Source organism: Equus caballus, chromosome 28 (assembly GCF_041296265.1).
Source record: "Equus caballus isolate H_3958 breed thoroughbred chromosome 28, TB-T2T, whole genome shotgun sequence".
Taxonomy (NCBI): domain Eukaryota; kingdom Metazoa; phylum Chordata; class Mammalia; order Perissodactyla; family Equidae; genus Equus; species Equus caballus.
This window is the reverse complement of record NC_091711.1, coordinates 46,214,225-46,239,239: the sequence shown is the minus strand read 5'-3', so window position 1 is coordinate 46,239,239 and position 25,015 is coordinate 46,214,225. Positions and strand designations below refer to the sequence as shown.

Here is a 25,015-nt window from a genome sequence, read left to right as displayed (position 1 = left end):
CCGAGGCGGGGCCTGGGGGGGCGGGCCCACGAGCTGGGGGCGGGGCCGCTGCCGCCTCCGCGACCCACAGTCCACTCTGCGGAGGGCGCGCTCCGCCCCCTCCGCTCTTCCGGGGGCCACGCGTGCCCACAGGACACCAACGCGCACGGCACGCACAACCCAACCCCGAGCGCCCGCCCCGCGCCGGCCGCTGCGGCCACACTCGCACGATGCTCAGCTTCGTGCCCGCTGCCAGGCTCCCCGCTCCTCAACGCCCCACCCACAGCCCCCCTCCTCGCCATCCCTCCCCACGGAGGCTGCACCCACACGGATCCCTCCAGACCGCGCCACGTGGACACAGACTCCTCCGTGGTTCTCATGAAGACTGAATGGAGGCCTTCAGCCTCGGCGCCTCGGGCCAGGACCCACCCCACCCGGTCCAGCCTGGCCTGGCTGCCCTGACCGCCCTCCTCTGACTTGGAGGAGCTGCCAGATTTTGCGGGGGGGAGGGCGAGAATCAGGAGTGGCCTCCCAGGGTAGAGCCCAGCCAGGTCTCTGGGACGGAGAACGGAGAAAGCGAGCGGGCCCCCTGAGGCCCTGTGGCTGGGGAGAGGGACCCCAGTGAAGGGAGGGCACGGCCTTGGAGCTCCCCGCCTGCTGCACACAGCGCTTCTCCATGCCTGACCTCAGGCCAGTCTCCCTCAGGGAGGTAGGAATTCTTCCTCCCATTTTCCACTTGAGTAAACTGAGGCTCAGAGAGTTGAACAGATTGCCCAACATCATCCAATCAACAAACGCAAAGCTAGGCCTAACCAACCGGCCTCCAGTTTCGGGGCTCCCCACAGGGCTGGCCTGCCCTGGCCCCCTGCCCCCTGCCCCCTCCACCTCCATCAGACAGGGCAAGATGGCCTTGCTGCCCTGTCTCACCTCCTGGGCCTCTCCTGAAGCAACGACCGGGCAGAGCAAGGTCAGGTGTCCCCAGAGCCCCGGCCCCATGTCCTCCCATAAATGCTTCCCCTGAGTCAGTGGGGGGAAGGGCGGGCTGACCCTGAATCTCAGCCTGGGAAGGGTGCTCAGAGACCCCCCAACGCTGTGCAGAAGAGAGAGCTGAGGCCGAGAGCCCATGGGGTCCCCGGGTCCCCTATACCAGGGTGTGTGCACCTTACACTCCCCTCAATGGCAGAACCGAAGCACATGTCCCCTGGGAAAGGGTCCCATCCCACGGGGTGAGGGTGGGCCCCAGCTGCCCACTGGCTGACTCAGTCAGAGGCAGTATAGGTCAACATTCTCATCCCCACGAGAGACAGGAATCTTCGACTCAGCGTGTAGGAGGCAGTGGGGGCTGGCTCAGCCCCCGGGCCGGGCTCTTTCTGCTGAATGACCCGGCTGGGATGGTGTGCCAAGGCCAGGCCGACCAGTAATGAGCTGCTTTTGTGGCTCCAGGAGCCAAGAGAGCCCCAAATAAGGTGTACAAGAGCCTTGCAAGGAGACGCCGTCCAGTTCAGATCAACCGGCGTTTCCCGAGCACCACTCTGCGCCAGACGCTCCCCTCGTCCTGGCAGGCAGAGTCAGGACGGACAAACTACGTGACTCTGAACTCAAAACCCAGGGAGGGGAGACCGACTCCCAGAGCCTGCCATCCCCAAGGCTGAGACCCGCATGGCCTGACAGGTCTCCCCTCCCTCGCCGGCACCCTGTCAAGCCCACGGTGGTTTCTCTGTCTTTAGAAACATCTCTGGACCCTGTCTGTTCCCTCCACCTCTACGGTCACCTCCCCAGGCCGGGACAACGGACACCTCCAAACTACTCTCCGCCAGGCCACACAGGTCACCAGACAAGCCCTCTTCCACGTGGTGGCCGGAGCGATCCCTGGCACACCCACGTGCTCCCCTGCTTGGAGCTTGTGGCTTCCCTCTGCCCTGAGGATGGAGTCCAGAGCCTGCAGTCCTCGGAGGGGCCCTCTCTGTCCCTCCCCTTGCTCCCCCAGCCCCCAGAATGTCTTTCAGCCATGGCCATCTCCCCTTTTGCTGACCGCCTTCACTCTGGGTTAGGCTCAGGAATTGCTCTCTGGCCATTTGGTGACCTTTCCCATCCTGTGCCGTAAGCCAGGAGGGCGGGGACCATAGAAGGGCCTCACTGCCGCTTCCCGTGCCCAGCACACGCGGGCCCGCGGTGAACATTTGGTTGAATGGATGGATAAGCGTCTGTCTCACAGTAGGGAACAGACTGAATTAGACCGTATCGGTGCAAACGCTTTAAAAAAGGTGCCACAGCGGAGAGACGGAGACGGAAGCATGGGAACTGCCACTGGTGTAATGCAGCAGAGCAGAGCCCTTGGGACCGGCCGGCACCCTGGGGGGATGGGGCGAAAGATGGTTTCCCACGGGCAGCAGGCTCTCTCACTCGGTGGGAAGAGCCTGGGCTGGCAGGGCCCGGCTGGAGGCGGGAGGGAGACTGGACAGCTCTGGATAAGAAATCGAGGGAAAACGGGAGGTGCGTGGTAAGGGCAGCCCAAGGCGGGAGGCAGGAGGAGGGGAGGAGAGGAGGGGCTGGGAGGGGGACTGGGTGGAAAGGGGGCTGCGGATGCAGCGGGGGTCTGGGAGAGGTGGCCAGCAAGAAATTCCAGAGGCGGGAATGGCCAAGGGACTTAAAAGCCCCATAGTCAGTGTTAAGGAATGAGCCGTCACCGCCCCCTGACCCCAGCCGCAGACCTTAGTAAGATCCGTCCACACCCACAGCCCAGCGCTGGGTGCAGTGCAGACTCGGAGGCGAAGATGCTGCCTTTGTGTTCGGGCTGGCGGCAGGCAGAGGGGGATGGGGATGCGGGCTTGAAGCCCAGGGGAGCAGCCAGCCCCCCGAGGCCAGCGTCTGAGGCAGAGGTCAGGAGGAGACAAAGCCATCACAATCCCCCAGGGCCGGGGGCAACTGACGGCCTAGGGCCAGGTCCAGCCCTGTGTCTGCCCCGCACAGCCTGCAGTGTCGGGGAAAGCCTGCATGTAGCCAAGGTTTTACAATGGAGAGATTGACAGAGAAATCCTGATTTCTGGCTTCCTGGGAAGCATCAGATGACGGGCCTCCCGGGTCTGAGGCCCCACGTGATGGCTCTGGGCTCTTGCTGAGCTGCCGCCCCCGCAGGCAGGCAGGAGGGCTCCAGGTGCCCACCGGGCCCTCCATTCACTTATGGGGCCTTCCAGACCCGTGGGGGTGGGGGATTGAGCGACTGTACTGGAGGGGGTGGCCCAGGGCAGGGCGCGTCTGTGCCTGGGACTCAGGGAAGGGAAATGCCCTCTGTCAAAGGGAACGGAGACCAGGGGGACCCATTCATGGGTCCCCAAAGCTGCCAGAGGGACCTCGCTCCGAGACCCGCACCTGGCCTGATGGTGTCAACCTTTCCTCTCCCACGACCCAAACTTCATTCCACACCTCCCCCGGCCAGCAGGGTGTCAGCAGCTGGTACAGGACCCTGGTCCCCAGGGGGGACCCTGCTATCCCCAGGGCTTGTCCTTCTGATGGAAGAGGGAGCTGTTGGCTTGGCAAGCGGAAGTGGGGTTCACCCAGCCCTGCTGCCAAGCAGGTGACCTCTATGGCCTCAGTGAGCCCATCTGGAACACGGATAAGGTCCAAGGTTGGGGGGCGCTGGCCTTCTCCCCCACCAGCAGCCATGGGTGAGTCTGAGGGGCAGGGGAAATGAGACCCCCCTAAAGTCCTTTAAAGGCTCTGTGCTCGCTGTAGACGTGGCCAGAGATGGTGACCCAGGAGTCTTTGATCCCTGAGGTTTGACTGTGCGAGGCGCTGGCCCCCAGGTTTCGTCTTCACGGCACAGCACTGAGTCCTGCAATAACCTTCAGGCTGGGCCTGGCCTGCTGGGAACCGGGAATCAGGGTCTTTGAGGGCGGGGCCTGAGGATTGCTATCGAGCATCTCAGGGGAGCTCGTGGTGCCCTGGGCTCTGCAAACCGAGCACGGCTCAGCCCCTCACCCCAGAGACAGACAGCCTGACCCCAGGGACGGAGGGGACTGCAGGACGTCAGGGCCGCACTGGACCCCAGGACTCGGGGCTTTCACCGGGACGTGTTCACCAGCTCCATGTCACCAGCCTGTACGGCGGGGGTGTCAGCCCACCCCTAAAGGGGCCAGGTGGGGAGGGGGCCCCGGGCCTGGGGAGCAACAGAGAGGCAGGACAGAGGGGCGGCCACTTCAGACATTCTGCCCCATCTAGTCCTCGCGAGGCTGCCAGGCAGGGGTTAGGGACAGAGAAACTGAGGCTCTGGGAGGCTGAGGCACCTGCCCGAAGTCAGAGTCAGCCAGCGGCAGGGCTGAAGCTGGAGCCAGGCCAGCTGAGCGGGAGACACAGCGAGCGGCCAGCCCTGCCCTTCCCGCTGGCCCTGACCACAGCCCTGGCGCTCCCAGCTCTGGGGGGCACTTCTGCCCCCTGGTGGCGAGGCTCGGTGTTCCCCCAAAGCTAACTGGGAAAGTCCCCACGGCTGGCTGGGGAAGCTGCGGGTCAGTGGGCTCTGCCCCCGGGGGGTCCTGGACACCCAGGGAGGGGCTTAGCGATGTGCCAGGCATGGGGAGCCACGGGGGGAGTGCTGGGCCCCTCCCATCCCTTCTCCGGGTGACACACCTGCCCCATGAGGGCACAGTTCACGAGGTCAGGAGGCGCAATGCCAAGGGCTTGGTAGCTGCTGGCTGTGATGTCCAGTGGCAGAAAGATTCCCGAGTCAGGGCTACCAGGTGAGCCCACATCCCCGTCAGTGACCCCAGCATTGATTGGGATGGGGCTGGTGACCTCCGACGGCTTTGCAATGCACCGGTTCTCAGTGACCGTACCAAGGCTGGACCACTGGTCATCGTCCAAGGCTGGAAAGGTATGCGGCCCATCAGAAGCGAAACCTGTTGTGTTTCATAACCATGGGGGCCTCACGGAGGCTGGTACTATGCCTTGGGGGGGGGGCACCAACACCAAATCCTCAAACTGCTCCAGAAGAAATGTCCCCTCCAGTGGCCTCAGAGCCAGCATCAACTATTATTATTCCCATTTCACAGATGAGAAGACTGAGGCAGAGTGGGGTTAAGCTGCTTGCTCAAGGGCTGTCAGCTAGAAAGGGCTGGGGCTGGGGTACTGCACTTCTGTGAGATAAAGCTCACCCCCGTGGGCTCCAGTACACACCACAGACACATTTATTGAGTACCTATTGTATGCAGGCACTGTTCTGGGGGTTGGGAACACAGCAGGAGACAAAAAAGACGGGGTTTCTCCATCCAGCACCTCCTAACACCGTCCTGTCCTCCTCGCCCTGGCACGGCCCGGAGGGGTGAAGACAGGCCATCTTCCCTTGAGTTTCCTCTCCAGCAACTGAGCCCACCCCACCCCACCCCCCGCCACTAGGACCCCATCAGGACCCTTCCCCACGCCGGTGGCCTCGGTCCTCTGCTCACGGGACGCCCTTCCTCTAGCTCTCGATCCCAGGTCTAGGGCACGTGAGGAGCTCCGATCAGCAGAGGTCCCTTGTCTTAGACACGATAACCCCGCAAATGCATCCACATGAGGCCCTCTCCCAGCCTCTGCTTCCCATCCCTAAGTGAGGTCTGGGACAACGAGCTCCCAAGGCCCGCACCTCACACGTGTCGTATCACCCTGATTCTGGTCTAGACATAGGTGCCCCCTGGCACAGTGAGGGCATTGGCAGAGCAGGAGCCTGGCATGGTGAGGGCATCGGCCGAGCACAGCCTGGCATGGTGAGGGCATCGGCAGAGCAGGCACCTGGCATGGCTGAGATGCCAGGCTTTCCGATCTCCCAAAGCTGGGGCTGCTGCTTCCCGCTCGGCCACCTCCCTGTCAAGCTCCGTGGCCTCCCTGGGCCTTTCTCGTCCTGGAGTGTCCCTCCCAGCATGAGCGTGAGCACTGAATGGGAGCAGAGGTCACGGCTGATGCTCGCGGAGCACTTACTATAGGCTGATACAGTGCAGCATCCGCCCTTTCGTTTCCATAGCAACTCTACAAGGAGGCAGCTGTTCCCCTCATCCCAGTTTACAGGTGAGCCAGTCAGGGCCCTGAAAGGTTAGGGGACTGGCCCAAGGTCACACAGCCAAGCCAGGATGGAAACCCAGGCCACCTGGCTTCAGCCTTGGTGCACTCACAACCTCCTACGCTGATGAGGACGGCGCGTCTGCCAGGAATGCAGCACAGAGCAGCCTCTGAATAAACAGCAGCTGTTTCTTTCCTTTAATCAACATGACGAACAGAGGTGACGTCGGCAGAGGGCAGGTGGGGAGAGCTGGCCACCACCCCCCAGGTGCACCACTCCTCCAGCCTCCTGTCCGGAGACAACCCCACCTGCCCCGTCCAGCAACGCACACTCGATCTGGATACAGAAAGAACGATCTGCCTGCTGGGCTGAGTCCTGGGGTGTCCAGATGGCTTGCCTCTTGTGGGTAGAGCTGTGTCCCCCAAAAAGACATGTTGAAGTCCCCACCCCTGGAACCTGTGAAGGGGACCTTATTTGGACATAGGATCTCTGCAGATATGATCGAGTTGAGATGAGAGCATCCTGGAGTCAGGTGAGCCCTAAATCCAATGACTGATGTCCTTACGAGAAGCCCATGCAAAGACACGGAGGTACAGAGACTCAGAGGGAAGATGGCAAGAAGGAGACGGAGGCAGAGACTGGAGCGATGTGGCTGCAAGCCAAGGAACGCGGGCAGCCCCCGAAAGCTGGAAGAGGCGAGGAAGGATCCTGGCCTGCCGACGCCTTGATTTCAGACTTCTCGCCTCCGGAACTTGAGAAATAAAGGTCTGTTTTAAGCCACCCCGTGTGTGCTAACTGGTCCAGGCGGCCCTAAGACACTAGTGCGTGGCCTCTCCCCACACAGGGCCTGCACCCCCCCAGGCCCCGGCTTGGCTCTCCATGTCCAGCAGACCCCATGCCAAAGGTGCAGAGGTCGGGCCCCGTCTCAGCAGACTGGAGACAGCTTCCTTCCCCTACTCCCGCTTTAGCCAGCAGGAACTCGCAGACCCCAGGAGATGGCAGGTGAGCAGTGGCCTCTGCCCCAGGCATCACGGCTCTGCCCCCACACCAACAGCCTGCCACGCTGCGCTGTGCAAGCCCACCCAGTGCCCACCCAGCACCCGCGCTCCCGATGCACATCCTGACCTGAATGCCTGCAGCAGCCCCGCGAGGCAGGCCCAGCACCACGCCCACTGTGCAGACACGTAGACTGAGGCCTCGCAGGACAGAGCTGGCTGGACTGGGCTGGACTTCAGCTTTCTTTCTCCCCAAGGACGCGCCTTGGCCAGCAGCCTTTCCTAGAAGGACCCTTGGAAACAAGGACCACTACTCAGGACAGCAGGATGCCCGCTGAGAAGGGAAGGCCCAGGGATGGGGGAGCCTGAGATAAGGAGCTCACACAATTGTGGGACGTGGGCCTCAGGACGCCTTTTCAGTCCTGCCTCCCCACTGTCCCACCGCCCGAGGCAGGAGTCACTCTTCCCGGTCGGGAATTCAGATCCAGCCGAACCTGGGAAACGGTGCGATCAACACGTGGCTCGCCTTCTCAACTCTGTACATAAAGCCCCAGGAGCCCAGTGAGGCGGTGACGTTGGGTGGACGGGACTCCGCCACGTCCAGGGCTTTGCTCCTGGAGCAGGGGTGTCCACCCTGGCCTTCCACTCGCCATCCACTCGCTCTTCTGCGACCGAGAAATCGTTATTTACAAAGAACGGGGTTCAAAGTCCACGAAGGGACGGGTTTAATGAAGGAGAAACTGTGGCCAAGGTTGCTTGGAGGGGCTAGGGGGTCCTGTCTCCCCATGGGGACAGGGCTACTCCTGACTGAGTGCCCGCCCCAGTGGGCCTGGCCCATGTCTTCCCACGGCAACAGGTGGACACTGAGGTCCCAGATCCAGAAGTCACCTGCGAGGTCACAGACTGGTGAGGGGCAGGGCCAGGATAGACACCACGGTCCCCATTCCAGTCCCCGGCTTCCACCCTGGCGGGTTGTGGACTGAATGCAGGCCCGTTCCTGGAGGAGGCAGGGCCTTCCCCACCTGAACCCCGCCCCCCACCACCACCCTGCCCTGCTGGCCCCATGCCTGCTCCGCAGCTTGCCCACCCCTCTGGGCCCCGAAGCCCCTGTGGGCTCAGGCCTCCTCCACCACTGCCCCCGAGCCTGCAGCCTGCCGGAGTCCACCTTGCTGCCAGCGCAGCCTCTGGTCCCTAGAGGTGACCTCCCTCCTGTTCCGAGGCTTCAGCCCAGGCCCTCCGCCTGCAGGATAAACTGCAAACTTCCAACTTGGCATCCAGGACCCTCCGCAGTCTGGCCCAGCCTTCCACTCCTTCTGCTTCTCCTTCATCTCTTGCTAAGCCCCTGCAGGCCCCTTTCTGCCCCCGCTCCCCCCGACCACGAGACAAAGCGACCGCTTGTTCTCCAGACCTCTGCCTGTCTCCCACCTCCCAGCCTTTACCCAGGCTCTGTCCTCAGCCTGGGGACCCCTCCTCCCTCCTCTCCTCTGGTTTCACTTTCAGTGACTATAATAATAATAACAGCGACAGGCAGCAGAGTGTCCTGACTTGTGGTGTGGGCTGTGGAGCCAACTGCCCGGGTTGGATGGTGGCTCCACCAGTTAACAGCTGATTGCCGTGGGCTGATGAGTTCTGCTAAACCGTGCCTCAGTTTCCTCATGTGTAAAGTGAGAATCATGACCCCACCTTCCTCCCTGGGGATCCCGAGGCTGTGAATGTATTCACAGATGTAACACCCTGGGTGCCCATCAGCATCATCACCAGCTGGCCCCCACTCCACATGCCCAGTCCTCCGGCTTTGCCCGGGCCCCCGACCTGGCCGTGCGTCCTTTCTGCTCTTGACCCCACTCGGCCGACAATGCCCAGGGGATCTTCCCTCTGCCTTGCGTTAGGATCTCGGGACTGGGCCCTCCTCCTCCGGGCCTGCCTCCTCCATCAGACTGCGCGCTGCCCGAGGCGCTGGCTCTTGTGTGCAGAGGCGCGAGGCAGATGTCCAGTGGACACCGAGAGAGGCTTTCTTCTTGGCCTAACTTCAATTGGGCTCCTTGGAGCTCTCTGCTGAATGAGGGCTGACCTTGGGCTTCCCTCTCTGTCCTTGTAGAATCCAGTTTGAGCAAGAATACTGCTGAGTCAGTTTAGTGGCACCCCCCGCCCCCATCCGCGGTATCTGACCGCACTGATGTGTTATCGCCCCGGCCTGCCTTCAGCAAGAATCCCCCTCAGCCCAGAAGTTTCCTCCTAGTCCTGTACGTGCAAGGCCCCCGCCCGGCTCCTTGCCTGTCATCCACCCCCTACCCCGACCCAGTCCTCGTCCTCACTGGAGCAGAGTTCAGTCCAATCTCCCTCCTCCACTGCAAGATCCCACCCGAAAATCAGAAATGCAAAGAGCTCTGAAAATTCAGGTTTTCTTCCAGGGCTCGTTGGGCCACAAAAGCCGATCAGAACTGAAGCGAGGCTATTCAGAGGCCTGTCCAACCCACTTCGTGCAGATCTTGTGCAAAACCTCCCCCGGGACGCGGCCCTGATCCCTCTGCCGGGATATGGACAGACTGCATTCTCCTGCACAAATCCAGCAGGAATTCCGGAATCCCATCCGGCCCGAGGGGCAGGGAGGGCCCGAGGTCTGCAGGATGGGGAGGCGAGTCACAGAGCTGGGGGGTGGCTGAAGGGGACTCCACCCAACTCCCAAGATGCCCTGGGACTCAGCGGGGACTTCGAGACGGGTCCATGGCAGGGTCCGAGCGCTGAAGCAGGAGTAACACGCACAGCAGTCGTATTATTTTGCACTGACCACTCAAAGGTCAGAGGCTGGATGACTGAGGAGACTACACAGCCTGAAAGCTCCTTTCCCACAAATCTCCTAGAAATGCTGGCTGAAAGAACAAGAAACGTCTTCTCAACGCACACCCGAGCTCGTCAGAAAGCGAGGAAAATCGCCAGGGGCCAGAACGAGAATATTATCATTAACATGATCTTATTACTATACTTACACCGTATTTAATACTGCTTTTACTGAAAGCCAGTATAATGCTCGAAACAGGCAATAATTCTGTACGGAGTGACGTTCTCAGTGCTGAATGTCGCAGGCCCGCTGGCCGCTGCAGCAGCCCCATGTGGTGGACACCACTGCTGACCCTTTCACAGATGAGGGACCGGAGCCCATCCCACACTGGTGGAGCTGGGATGCAGGCCCAGGCAGGCTGCCTCAAGAGTCTGGATTCCTAACCGTTACACTCCACCAGGTGCAGCCTAAATACAACAACAGTTCAGTGGCAGGACAACATTGTGAACTAAAAACCCAGGAGTTAAGGTGCAGGTGCGGTAACCTTGGGCTAAAGAGACGGGGTTGAGAGAGGGAGGTCAAGATTAGCATCAGGAGAAGACCCTGAGCAAGCAGGACGACGGAGACGCAGCTGAGCTCTTCACAGAATGCCGGGGTCTCGAGGGGCTGCACCCCCGATAAATGGGTGGCCGAGGAAAACATCTCCCTGCTGACAAAGACAAGAAAACTTGTCTGTGTCCACCTGAGCTCCAGGCCGGAAGAAGCACGCAAGGTTCCTGAAGACCTGAAGCCCTGGGTCCGCCCTCACTGGCGGTTTGAATAGGTTTGAACCTCACTAGGTTTGAATTGACAGCGCCTGGGGCCGGCCTGGTGGCGCAGCGGTTAAGTGTACACATTCTGCTTTGGCGGCCCAGGGTTCGCCGGTTCAGATCCCGGGTGCGGACATGGCACCACTTGGCAAGCCATGCTGTGGTAGGCATCCCACATAGAAAGTAGAGGAAGATGGGCATGGATGTTAGCTCAGGGCCAGTCTTCCTCAGCAAAAAGAGGAAGATTGGCAGCAGATGTTAGCTCAGGGCTAATCTTCCTCAAAAAAAAAAAATGTTGTTTGAATTGACATCACCTTCACGGGGTGGAGAAAGTCTAACTAATTAACATCAAAGTGGCCCCAGGCTGAGACAGCCCTAGGCTGCGCAGAGCCATCAGAAAGATGCTCTGGAGGAGCAGGTCCCTGAGCCAGGCCTCCTGGGATTTCCACAGAGAAAGCCTGGCAGGAAACAAACTATGATCTCGAATTACAGAACACACAAGGAAGCAGGCCACCAGGAGGGAAGGAGAGCAGATCCACAGGATGAAACAGCACGAAACTCCTGAGAACTTCGGCCAAAAAACTACTGGAAAGAGACTGTGAAATGAATTTCCTTAACATAGTCAGAGACATAAAAGGAAACAAAAATAGAACAAGAAGTATGAAAGCCAGCTGCCTCTCAGGAAGCCAGAGGCCTGGGCGTGGGTCACAGCGGTTCCAGCTTCCTGGGCACCTGCCTAGTTCTGAAAGGGGATGGGAGCTGGCAGAAGGGAGGGTCATGCAGTCCCAGTGTCGATGGCCCTGGCCTTCCCCGGTGTTCCGCAGTCTGTGTAAAGTCCCGACCAACTCAGGCAAGTGCCCGGGTGTGTCCAGAAGGGTGTGAGGCATCGAAGCCCACTCCTGTCTGAGTCACGGCAAAAACATCTGCTCCGCACAGATCAGATGCTCTTCACGGTAAACGTGAGCTTTCTGCTGCTCCACGCCCAACGAGAGCCCAGCTGGGAGAAATAACGTTCGCGGCGCGTGGTCCACAAGGTACACGGTTCCCCCGTCACCCTGGATCAGGGCCTGCCGAGCTGGGTCCCGGAGTCCCTGGAACCTTTCAGGACCTGGGAACCGCTGGAGTTGTGCGCACGGTTCCTGGGTGTGATGTGCTTTTTGTTAGGGAGAGGGGTGTGGCTTTCACGGGCTTCTCTGAAAGGGCTGGGAGCCCACCTCAAGGGGAAGCCGAGAATCAGCAGGGCCCGTCTCTGAGGAGCACCGTGGTACCCAAGGGTCTGGAGCAGAGGAGGGAGGTCATTATTTGTGTATTAGACACACACGGCTCTATTTCACTGAGGTGAACTCTGCATGGATTTTGATGATAACACACGGAACTTCAGTCAACTCAAGGTTATGGGGCCTCATTGGGTCCCCCTTGCAGACCTCCCTCCCACCCCCACAGTGAGAAAGCTTGAGGACCCTGCTCCAGACACTCGAGCCGGGCCACAGGGGCATTGAGGATGCTGCTTACCACCTCACATGGGGACCCCTCCCAAGGATTCCCAGGGGATCATCCCTCAGGTCTCCTTACCAGGAAAAGCTGTGCATTTGCCCTAAGGGCGTTATGAATCTAGTGAGTGATCCTCTTTCCCTCTTTGCTCTTGTTACTAGGAAGCTCAGGGCCAAAAATAAGTCCATATTTCACAGGTATCTAGGGCCTAGCATGCTTTTGTTTTTCTTAAGTCCAGGTACATCTTGATAATGATTATAGCAATAACATGACCACAGGTATTGCACTGTGAGCATTTTCTAACAGCCAAGCACAGCCTGAGGGATGCACGAGTACAACTGCAATACACTCTGATACACCTGTTGCCAGTCCTGCTCTGCAGACGGGGCTGCTGAAGCTGCGTGAGGTGAGGTGCTATTCCCACAGCCCACAGGGGAGCATCCAACAGGGCACGTCCCCTGGGGCCCGAGTAGCAGGACAGCAGCAGCAACCACACCCAGTGGCCGGGGGCGGGTGCAGGAGGGGAACAAGAGACAAGAGGATTCCACTCCCACAGTGTCTGGAAGGAACGAGGGGAGGGGCACTGCTCCCTCGCCCCCTGGGGGCCTGACCCCTCCAGCCCTCCTTCACACACCCCTCCTTACACACAGTGTCACGGTTCCTGCATCTTCCTGGTCCATGCACTTGGTTTGAGTTTGGGAACTGACCCAGGCTCGCTAAGAAGGGGCATCTAACCAAACCCTCCCGGCCCTCTTTTCCTACAAGAAAGACTGTTTCAACACCATAAAAGCAGGAGAAAGTAAGGGGCGGGGCTTCCCGAGGGAGGAGGCTGGGTGACCTTGTTCCGACCTTGCCTCCCAGGCCCTTCTCAGCCCGCTCTTCCCACAGGAAGCCAGGCCCAGGGGCCCACCTGCCTTAGGTGTCCATTCTATAGAGGGGAGACTGCACACAGGTCACCCCTGAGCAGGACTGTCCTGACCTGTGGGCCAAAGGAACAAATGCTAAGGTCCTACTGAGTGCTGGGCACCTTCTCGGGCAGCCCTACTAGTCAGAATTCCCCCGACAGGGAAACTGAGGCCCAGAGGAGGGAACAGACCAGATCTGGTTGCCCTGTGGGTCAGCAGAAGGGCTGAGGTCCAGCCCAGCCCTCGGAGGCCACACAGCTCACACTGTCACCCTAGCCCGCCATCGAGTCACCAGTAATCAGGAGCACCTACTGTGTGCCAGAGCCGTTCCCCAAGGGCTGCCATGCCCCCCTCCCTGGAGAGTCAGGGGAGGGCAATCATGGAGCACGCCACGGGCGGAGGGCTCCAGGAGCCTCAAGAAGGACACTGACTGCCAGGAGCCTCCAGAAGCAACATTTCAACCTGGGCTGGAGGGCTGACCTTACCCAGCAGGACCCAGGTGGGGCGCAGACAGGGAGGGGACCGACCCCCAGCGTCCATGAGGACACGGGCCAGGGATCAACAGGGGCAGCTACACGTCATCCCGATGGACTCTCACAACAGTCCACCGGGAGGGCCTCTGGGGGGGACGGTGCAAGCCCACACAGGCAGTCAGGTGACGCTGGGGCCTCTGGACCCCTCCTCGCTCCAGCGCTCTTGGTCCCACTGCTGCTGCTGTCCCCCCACCTGCCCGGGGGTGCTTACACTCAGACGGCTTACACTCAGACAGGCAGACTCTCCCTCTGGGACGGGCCAGGCACCCCCAGAGCCCGGCGAGCTGGATCTGGAATGAGGCCAAGTGAGGGCATTCCCGGGGGAGGGCAGACGCAGCTGGGGAGGCTGGGGCAGGGTCTCCGGGGGTGTGAAGGGCGTGAGGCCCAGGCAGAGGGCCCAGAAGGCTGGAAGCAGACTGGGTGCCGTGCTGCTGGCCTTGGGGAGCGCAAGGGGGTTTGGAGGGGAAGGTTTCAGGAAGACCACCGCTTGGGGTTCAGACCTCCCGACTCTGTGAGGCAACTCTGCTCCCCATCCCTTCCCTGCCCCCCAGGCCTCACCAGCCCCCAGGCCCGGCCCAGCTTGGGTCTCCCGCCTGGTTCCAAGAAGTGAGAACTTGGGGGCGTCACGTGGGGTGATGACATGACCTCACGAGGCTGTGGCAGTGGTGGAAAGGACCATGGATGTGAAATGAAAAGGGGGCCGCTGGGAAACCACTCTCCACCGGGATCCTAAGACAAGGCCCGGCCCGTAGCTCAGGCCCTGTGAGCAGAGGGGTGGGGGCACACGGGGCTTGTTTAGTTGAAAAGCCCCAGGCCCGGCCCCCAGTGTGCCCCTCTGACCCAGGCCCTCCTGGACCCACAGAAATGTAGGAACCCCTTGTCTGTGGCGGGTCAGCCCAGCTGGCCTCCTTCCAGGCCCTCTGGGGCCCCAAGAGCACTGGTGCAGTCACCCCGTCCTTGCCCCTCACTGCTCAGTCGCTGCATCCTTCCGAGCCTGTCTGTCCGTCTGTAAGACGGGAAACCCAGCTCACAGGGTTGCGAAAGGACAGCACGACTTCCGGGTGTGACAAGGCTCGTGCACCCCCTCACCTCTCATCGGCATGCACGGATCGCTCCACTGAAGAGGGCCACCCGTTCCACCTGCCCCGACTGCGTGTGGCGTGTGCCGGGCTGGGCGGGGGTCCTGGGCGCCGCGGGACGACGTGCCAGCCGATCAGGTGCGGTGCGCAGAGCTGAAGCTCAGGGAGACGAATCCCCGAGGCGCACAGTCGCCCAGTGACGGGGCCGGGGCCGGGGCCAGGAGTGGCGGCTGCACACGGGGCCGGGCGCCTGCTCTCCTTGTCGCTCAGATCTTCTCGGGAGTCTCTGGTTTTGAGAGACGGAGGCCTGGGCTCCCTCTCTGTGGTCCCTGGCACGGGGGGCAGACAAGGCGGGACGGAGGCAGGACCTCTCTGCCCAGGGAGCTGTAAGCTGTGTAGCTGCTCTTGCACTGGTCCAGCCCACAGGGACCTCCCCAGGCTTCGCCACAGGGATGAGACAAGAGGGTGACATGGGGTCCCAAGCTCCCAGCCCCCTGCAGGGAGCCCAGGCTGTCAGCCTCTCTGAGGCCTCCTGAGCAAATGAAAATGGAGGTCAACATCGTGGGGAAAGGCGCCGTCCTCGGAGGCCAGGCCTCGTCCATGTCCACATGCCTGCCCTTCACTCTGTCTGCCATGACCTTCCCTAAGCCTGGTCTGGTTAGCCAACTCCTGTTCATCCTGCAAAACCCTGCTCAGGGTAACTTCACCCACAAAGTCTTCTCCATGAGCCCTGCCCCACCACACACTCATCTGCGTTTGGATAACAGTACTGCCCAGGCCACCGGTGGCAGGAGGCACATTCCTCAGGAGGTTCAGAGAGTGAGGTCCCTCACTATTCAGGACATGCTCCTAAGTCTTTCCTTAGCTGGCTCCTGGAGTCATAACCTGGCTAGCAGCTACTTAGCACTCAACCAGGCACTGGGCCCGTCTCCACGACATTCCCAGGTGGGGCAGGCATTTGTAGCCCCCTTCACTGAGCACCCAGGGACTATGAGGGCAGAGCAACTCCCCAAGGGCCATTCGCATGACTCCTCCTTCTCATCCAATAAGCATTTCCTGAGAACCGAGCAGACGCCGGGCGCTGAGTTCAGAGCTGGGTTCGAATCCGACCTTGGCCCGTCTCCTACCCTGTGCCGGCTCCGTGTCCATTTGGCCCTCACAACTGCCCTGGGAGGAAGGCAGAAGGCAGGGGAGAAGAGGACATCCTCATCTCACCAGTGGGGGACGGAGGCCACCCCAGGCACACATGGAGTCCAGAGCTCAGCGTCCCAGGCCACACCTGGTGTGCCCGGCCCAACTCGCCCGCCCAGCCGAAAACCCGCAGGGGGCGGGAGACCCTCACCCTCTCCCGGTGAAGCCAGGGAAGGGGGCCGGTGGGCCCCAGGTGGACCTCCTCTCCCCTTATCCCCTCGCCCACCCACCGCCTGCAGGGCCTGTCGGAGCCTCATTCTTGTCCTGAGCTCAGTGACCCCCATGCCCCGCCCACACCATGGCCTGTAGCCCCTGAGGCCCTCCTGGCCTTGGGCAGAGGGACCAAAGTAATGCCACTGACCTTGACCGTCCGCAGAGGCGTCTCCCACTCCTCGGCTGGTTCCTCCCCCCACCTCCAGATAAAGCAGAAGCTGCCTCTGCGCCGGCCGCCCCCGTGACTCAGTGGACGGGTGCGTGTCCAGCCGGCCTCTCCGACCACCCCCGGCCGCTGCCCGCCCCTCGGGGCTGCCCCTGGGCTGCTGCTCCCGGCTCCTCCCCGGGGGTCTTGTGAAGTAAATGCATTTCCCGTTTCTGTGGATTCTCCTTCCCAGAGCCCCGTCCCCAAGGGGCCTCCAGTGCTGGTCTCGTCCCCCTAGCCACCCACCCTGGGCGATGGCCCAACCACGGACGACAGGACCACTGAGCCCAGTGGGGACTCAGGGCTGGGATCCACGGTTGGTTCTGTGAATGGCGCGCGTGTGGTCTGTGATGTCACGTTCTAACCTCTGCTCTACGAATGACAAAACAGGCCCCGGAGGCTCAGCGACGAGCAAGGGCTGCGGGAGAGGCCAGCCGGGCTCTGGGGACAGACTCGGACCCGACACACAGCTCCGTCACTCACTGCGGCTTGGCCTCAATGTCCACGTCTGCATAATGGGGACACGGCAGGGCCTGCCCCACAGGATTGGGGTAAGGGCCTCAGGGCCCCTTAGCGCACAGAGCCTCCCCAGAGGCCGCTGGTGGGTGGATGCCGTCGGCCGAGGCAGCTGTCAGAGTCTGCCAGGAACCCTCCCGCCAGTGACTCAGGACCACATCCAGCCCTCCCCCTGCAGGGTCTCTCGCCACCCCCCCCACCCTCCTCCAGCTGTCCATCCACACAACACTCTCCGGCCCCGGCACACCTGCCTCCCCAGCACACCAGCCTCCAGCGAGGCGCCCCCTTCCCAAGCCCGCAGGCTGGACCACGGGCCTCCTCTGGGCTTCCCTCCGTGACAGCTCCGTCAGCCTCCGCCATCAGACTGCGTCAGGCCAGTCAGATGGAGAGGCAGACCCAGCGGGTAGGGGCTGTGTCCTCATGGCACTGGTCTCCCAGGGCTCGGCACAGGCTCTCACGCCCGTGCGAAGCCATCTGATGGACTCTAGAAAATGTGAAAACCACAGAACAGTGGGAAGAGGCAACGACCCCCAGAGAAAGCTTCCGCTGCCGTCCCGGGGCATCTCCTCCCCGCCCTCCTCCTGGGCCCCGCTGCGAGCGTCTGTCGGCCGCCACCGCGAGCGCCCCACGGACACGAGCCTGTCACCTGCCCGCTTCCCTCGAACGAATGAACGCTGGGCTCACAGGATGGATTGGGGTCTGAGAGCGGGTGGCCACCTAGGGCCACGCAGCTCGGCGCTCCTGACTGCCAGGGCTCTGCACACCCCTCCACGATGGTCTCTGGGGACCCCAAAACCTTCCTTCCCACTCCCTGTCCAGCTGGATGTCCACCGTCTCTGAAGGTAGGGGAGCGGTGGTCGGTCTACAGGGATGGGTCCCAGAGAGGCCGCCAGTCACACACGAGCACACCCTACAGATTCACTCCTGTCACCTTCCACACGTGCCCCGAGCCCAGCCCAGCCCCGGACGTCCGACACTCACTCACTCTCCCGTTTACTCATCAGACGCTCCCGGGGTCCCGCTCTGTGCCAGCCCCGCGTGGAGCCCTGGGACACAGAGCCTGCCCGGGAGCCCCAGGCTGAGGGAGGAGACAGGCGCAGACCACGCCAGCGCGAGGCACTGAGTGCTGGATCGCAGATCTGAGCAAAGCTGCCGGGGAGGACACAGGGCAGCCAGGAGGGCTTCCTGGAGGAGGAGGGCCCCTTCCAGCAGGGGCTTGAAGAACCAACAAAAGCCCCCAGGGGACAAAGGGAGGAAAAGCGTTCCAGGCAGAGGAACAGCAGGAGGAGGCCCAGAGGAGGAAAAGTGGAGAGCCCGCGGGAATACGACATAAGAGGTGACCTGCGTGCAGGGGCAGGCAGTGGGGGAGTGACAGGAGAGGACCCCGACTACCCCCAGGGTTCCCGCCAATGGCTCACAGGGGACCCAGCGCCCTCCCCCAGCTGCTGCGGCTCCAGCAACCAGTTCCCTTCAGAACTCAGCTTAGAGCAAACCTCCACCTTCAACCCTCAGATCCACAGGCCCCCAGGCGCCAGGTCGCGGTTACCTCCTGGGAGAGCCGACTGAAAGCCCGCGGGGGCCTCTCTGGAAACCAGACCCGTTCCAAAGGTCAGTCAATGCCGTCAGACCCACGTGAGGATGTGACAGAGAACAAGGACACAGGTACGATTCTCACTTGAGAAAGCTGAGTTTACTCCCAATTCACAATTTGGGGACCAAGACTCAGAGAGGCAGAGCAACCTGCCAGAGGTCACACAGCACCTCAGTAATCAGTAAGTGGGCCCAGGCACTGAGCCCAGCCCTCTCCGGTTCCAGGGGTTACCCCCACCACAGCGTGAGTGTCCCCCATGGGTCCCCTGGGGCCCAGAACGCTGGCCCCTGGCCAGTGCACCCAGAGTGTGTTTTATGAATGAGTGAACAAAAGAATCTGAACCCCCTGCTCTTCCTCCCACACGACACGGCAGTAGGAAGGCGCCATCTGCCACTGTTTTTTGTTGTTGCTGTGATTCTGAAAACCAAAAGCACAAAGCTGGAGCTGCGGCTCCATGTGGCCCCAGGGCGGACGGACACTCCGTGCCCTGACCACCAGGGCGGGCGTCAGACACATGAGGGCCGAATCTCTGCTCAGCCACCGGCAGACCCGACACCTGACCCGTCTCGCCCCTGCTCTGGGCCTCGGTGTCCCCACCGCTGCACGGAGGTGCGACAGGACCTACCTAGCGGGTGCCAGGTGCCGTGAGGACTGAAGAGGTGGGTCCTGCAGGGGTGGGGGCGGGGCTCCAGCCCGGGCCTCGCTGCCCGTGACCTTGGCGGCCGAGTGAGCTCTGAAGCCGTCAGCACTAGCCTCGTGGGATGCCAAGGCCCCGGGGGCCGCCGACTGGCTCACACATTACGAGGCATCCAGGTGGCCAAAGGGCAGAGGTGCCGAGGGGAGCTGGGCAGGGGGCTCCCGGGCTCCCGTGACTCAGCGGGACGCAGCCCGGCCGCAGCTCCGGGGAGGGGGGAGTGGCCCCCGCGTGCCCCGTGCAGGGAAGCCCAGCTGCGGTGTCTCTGATCAATATTTTATCAGCGCTCACAGAGCGGTCCCCAGGAAGGCGCTGCAGCTGCGAGCCCCACAGCACCCCTTCCTGCCCAGACAGAAGGAAGTGGCTGGGTGGGGTGCAGGGTGGGGTCAGGAGCCCCAGCAAGCTCATTCCTGCCCCACGGTGACTTCAGGTCAGCTCAGCTCAGCAAATGCCCCAGAGCCTCGCCCACACACTGCCCCGCCCTGTGCTGGGTGCTGGGTGCTGGGTGCTGCGCCCGGCCCTGCCCTTGGACAGCTCTCATCTTCCTCTTCACCACGCCCAGAGCACCGGCCCCTTGGCCCAGTCAAATGCCCATCCTGCTGGCCCAGTGCCACTGCCACCTCCTCCAGGAAGTATTCCTGGTTCTCCCCTTCCCACTGTGTGACCTTGGGCAGGACCATCACACTCCCTGAGCCTGTTTCTACAACAGAGCTGATGATCTCCACTCGCGGAGGACATGATGAGATTGTGTAAATGAGGGGTCTCCCAGGGCCTCGCCCACAATGGAGACGCACTCTAATTGGGGGAACCGGATGTCAGCAATCAAATCAGTAAATATTATTGAGGGTGTCTAGGGGTGGGACACAGGAGCATATAGGCCTGGCTCCTGCCTGCAGGAGCCACAATTTAACTGGGGAGATAGGACCCAAATAATGATAATAATGACAACAAAAACAGCAGTAACAATAGCGACCACGTTTCAAGCCCCTGCCATGTGCCAGATACTTGCCATCACATCCTCTCTTTTATTCCTCCAGCAGCCCCACGACGTGGGGTTCCTACCCCATCTCACAGCAGAGCAGGAACCTGAGACTCAGAGAGGGGCAGGGCACGACCCGAGGTCACACAGCCTGGTGGGGCTGACTGGCTATCCTGCTGGACCTTTGGGGCGTGACCTCGGGGTCCATACCTGCTTTCCACATCACTGCCCACGTGGAGGACCCACTGAAAGGGGGATGGTCCCAGATGACGAACATCCACAGGACAGGGTACGGTGCAGCCACTCGAAAACCATCCTCGCTATTTAGGAAGTACGGGACCATTCAGGAACAGGGAAAATGCTGGTAGCGTGACATCAGGTGACAAAAACAGGATACGAAACTTCCCATGTGGTGTGATGACCGTGCAAACATAGTTCTATGTCAAGATATAGTTATTGAAAGAAGACTGCAAACGACACACAAAAATGATGACATTCAGGAGCCGAGGGTGCAGGCAAGAGTGGGGTCTGTCTTCCAGACTTCACACAACATGGCTATGGCGGTTTTACGATTAAAATGTTTCCTTAGAAATAGGATGGGTCCGCCTCAAGGATTGACAGGGCACCTGCCGCCCGCCCTCCTCTGCTGAGAGCTCTCCCAGCTCCCAGCCTCAGACGCAGCCTGTGGGAGGGCGAGATGGACGTGACGGGGAGCGATGCAGAGCTGGGACCAGCCTCCCCGCCTCCGCACGGCGGCCTCCCAGCACCTCAGACCCAGCACGGACACAGCCAAGCGCAGGATCTTCTCCCCCCCGCCTCTCCACGTGGAGTCACTGTACCAGGGACCATCACCACCACCTACTGAAATCCTAGACTAACGATGATGGGGGCTCACAAGACAGTGAGCTCCCCATCACGGGGAATAATCAAACAGGGCGGTATGTCTATCCACCAAGAAGTGGCCTCAATGGCTGGCTTTCAGGCCATCTGAATCAGACCCAAACTCACGGGCCATGCGACCTTGGACAAGATGCTGACCTCTCTGTGCCTTACCTTCCTCATCTGCACAATAGGATCACACGGGGACCTCATAGGGCCTCGGAGGGTAAAATGAGGGCAAATACGTAAACTTCTAAGATGCCTTCTGGGTCGAGGGCATGTGGAGGGCTGCATATGCGCTGACAATGATTATTTCACAGCTTTACCTCATCCCCCCCAGCAGCTAAGAGGGCAGAAATCAAAATGCCCATTTTTCTTCTGAGCTCCAGGCTGATGGGTTTGCTGGAGAAACTGCTTTGCAGGATAAAGAAGGCCTTTAACCCTGCCAGCTGATGGCACAGAAAGCAAAACCTTAAAACTTTCCTGAAAATGAGCAGGACTTCCACTAGAGTCCAAGGAGTCTACCTGGGCAGCTCCTAATGGCCAGTGTCTTGGTGACGACCCCTCACCTTCAGGCTCGGGGAGGAGGGGGTTAAAAGTGGGTGGGCACACCTCGTGCCAGAGACCCTGGGTCTCAGCCCCAGCCCTGCCCCCCGCTGCCTGGGTCTCCAGGTAGCCACTTGGCCTCTCTGAGCCTCAGTTTGTCCGTCTGATAACTGGGCCTGCGTGACCACCTCCCAGGCCTGCTGCAAGGAGTAAGTGGGATGGAGCCTGGGAATTCTGCCAACAGGGCCCGGCATGCAGTAGGCGCTCAGGAAACATCCCTGTCCTTGTGGAGGTAAACCCGCCGTGGGGTCAGAACCGCGTGGAGCCGTTCTCCGTGCTGAAATGAACTGCGTGTGTTTTCTGGATAATCTTTTCAGAAGGGACCTGCCCTGGGCCCGCCCCCTTGCCCAGCATGTAGGTGTCACTCGTGAGGCAACAGCCTTTGCAGATGCTCCCTGGCCCCTGCTGGCTTCTCCTCCCAGCCACCTGGAGCTGAGGGTCCAAGGCTGCAGCCAAGTTCCCTGGGCAGCCCCAGCACTGAGGTTGCTCCCCCGAGATTTCGGGATTCCAGAGTCACTAGAACTGTGCTCACATGCAGATTTCAAAGCCCCATCCCACCAGGTGCTCCCCGACCAAGATGCGATTTTGAGACATGAAAGAGGGATATGGTTCAAAGAAAAAAGGAGGGTTATGTTGTCCCCAGGAAGTCACCTCCTTGTTCCACTAACCCAGGTTTTCCTAACAGCCCGAGGTTCCAGTTACCTCTCCCGACTCTAACCCGGGAGACGGCTGGTCCTCCTCGGCGCCGGATGCTGCCAGCCACTGCCAGCCACCCGGGTTTCAGGGCGAGTCTCGAAGCAGGACGTCCGACCCTGCAGCTTGACCCCGAGGACCACTGCCCCGCAGCTGCCCTGACAGCTCCCCATCAGATCGCGTCTGTGGCCTCCCCGTTTCTGCACGGGTCTCTCTGCCTCGCTGGGGACCCCCTCGCCACCTGCCCAGCCCGGAGAGGGCCCGCATGAATGAGTGAGTGAGTGAGTGAAGGAACGCCTCTCCCTGTCCCTCTACGGGTGGCCGCCTCTCGAGATCTCTGTGCTCCTCGCAGACGTCCCGGAAGATGATCCTGTTCACGTCCCTGAGCGCCCACAACCTGGGGCACCTGGGAGGCCCCGGGCTTCCTCCTGCCTTCTCCTGGCCCGGCCCCTCCTGGGTCTCTGCTCTCCTGACTGCCGGGAGCCACCCGGGGCCTGGTGTCATCTCTGGGGCCTGGTCTCATCTCTGGGGCCTGGTGTCATCTCGGAGGCTGCCTCGAGCGACAGCCGGCTGCAGCAGCCCAGACAGATCCCATGAAGGGCGGCCGACTCCACTGGGCGATCCTGCTCGGTCATCCCAGGCCTTTTAAGCCATCCATTAGACACACAAAAACCCATTAGCCGGCAAATGTTTCTGCACAGACTACTTTTCCTGCTGGTGAGAGTGATCCATGCGACTGTCCCCAGCACCAAACAGTGAGACGGCTGAGACGCACAGAGTGCCAACCACCCTCACGGCTGGCTGTGGTGCCACAGTCATGGTGGGCTTCTGACGCGCCGGGCATGGAGCCTTTCTGGATCCCTGACTACCTATAAGGGTGGTTATAGGATGTTTCCAAGTTTTCCAAAGAGGAAACTGGGGCCCAGAGAAGCACAGTGCCTTGCCCAGGGCCACACAGCCAGCCAGTGGTGGGCCTGGGATGCTGACCCCGGTCTGCCCGCCTCTAGAGCAGTCCCCCTCCCCCCAACACACACACAATTTAAACAAAGGGCTCAGGATCCCAGACCTATTTGGCAGGAAAATCCCTTGGGAGTCCTAACCTCTCCTGAGGGATGGGGACTTGGGCTCCAAGAGGGGGAGTGGCTTGCCCAGGGACACAGCAGGGCCCTGGCCCCTAGGATGGGCCCCTCTTGGGTCCACTCCACTGTCCGCCAGCCAGAGGGAGCCACATGACCTTGTCCCACCATCCAATGCCACCTCCCAGCGGTGCTCACACCTGAATGTGCATGGGGGGAGGGAGGGGCGGGCAGGGTTGCAAAATGCAGATTCCTGATTCCTGTGGCCCCATCCGAGGTCAGGAGTCCAGGAGTCCAGGAATTGGCATTTTATCAAGCACTGTCATTAAACAGGACAATCGGGGGTCCCCAACCCCTCGCCCAGAGCTCCCCGCTTGCCTCCCCAGAAAGGGCCTCAGGTTGGGCCCAGCGCAGGAGGTCCAAGGGCCACAGGGAGCTGCCCTCCCCTCCAGATGCAGTCCAGTGAAGGGCCTTCGGGATCCCGGGGAACTCTGGCACCGCCACACTCTCGCCAAGAACCCCAGTGCTCATCACCTGGACCTCGACAGCCATGACACGCGGCCCTCACGGCAGCTCTCACTGCTGTCCCATGCCACGGACAGGAAGTGGAGGCCGCTTCCAGGAAGTGGCCTGCCCCCCGCAACCCGGGGTGGGGGTAGGGACCATCCCCCAGCCCTGCAAGTTCTCCCCTACCTTGGCTCCATGGGAAGAAATCTTAGAAAGCGTCGGGCCCTGCTCACGTGAATAGCGTCTAGTGTGTGACCTGATTTTGCTGGAGGCCCAGACCCCTGACCAGGCAGATCTGGCCAGGGTGCCACCTCTCAAGGAATGTGAGCAGGGCACCAGGTGCTGAGGGCACAGACCCATCTGCTCCAGCCCCGGGGCCTCTGCCCTCAGATGTGCCTGCTGCCCCAAACCCACTCTCATGCTCTGCAGGGCCAGTTTCCCGCAGGAAGGCAGCGGGAGGCCCAGGCCAGAGGCCAGAGGGGTGGGGCGCCCGCCGCGCCAGGACAGGGTTCCAAGAGGTGTCTCCCTTCCTCGATCATCCTTGTCTGCCCTATTAAGGGGGGCAATGGAAAGAGAGGGGAGACGACCGATGCGGAGCGGGCAGTGTCGGGGAAGGATCTGAAAGCCAGGCGGCTGGACAAGCGGCTGGATGGACACGCAGAGACCCACCCACAGAGACGCAGAGAAACTCAGAGACACAGAGGGGAGGCAGCGGGGGCGAGAGAGACATTGGAGAGAGGGTGGGCTCGGGTGGTCCCGGGAGACTGGGGGTGGGAGACGCTGGACCCCACCCAAGGGGGCCGCCCGACCCCTACCCCACCCCATGTCCCCGCACTGGGCGCGACACGCGCGCGCGCGCGCTCGCGCACACACACGCCACTCCGCCCGCGCCGCCCCGGGCCCCCGCCTTCCGAGGGGCGCGCGTGCCGCCCTCGGCCCTCCCTGTGCCCTGCCCCGGCGTGGCTACCGGGACCCGTCGCCGCCGCTCACCTTGGTCCCCGCGCCGCCACCGCCGCCGCTGCCACCACGCAGAGCTGGAGCCGGGACCGGGGGAGGGGGCCGCGGAGGCCCCGCCCCACCTCGCCCCGCCCCGCCCCCGGGCCGCGCAGGGGCGCCCGCCGCCGCCACCGCCACCCCACCCCGGGCTGCCGGCGGACGCGCGAGGCGGCGACCAGGGCCGCGGGCACGCCCACCGCCCGGGCCTGCGGGGCTGCGCGCCCTCCCGGAGTCCCCGGGCCCTGTGCGCGGCGCAGGCCGTGGGCGGTAC

At 61.8% G+C, this 25,015-nt stretch overlaps 1 protein-coding gene across 1 annotated transcript in view; it reads right to left on the bottom strand.

Annotated features, from left to right (window-relative positions):
• PRR5 (proline rich 5) overlaps positions 1-24,867 on the bottom strand; it is a 54,592-nt gene extending 29,725 nt beyond the window's left edge. Inside the window, exon 1 of the mRNA XM_023631384.2 lies at positions 24,739-24,867. The gene's annotated coding sequence lies outside the window, so the exon portion shown is untranslated. The remainder of the gene's footprint in view (positions 1-24,738) is intronic.
• Positions 24,868-25,015: the final 148 nt, after the last annotated feature.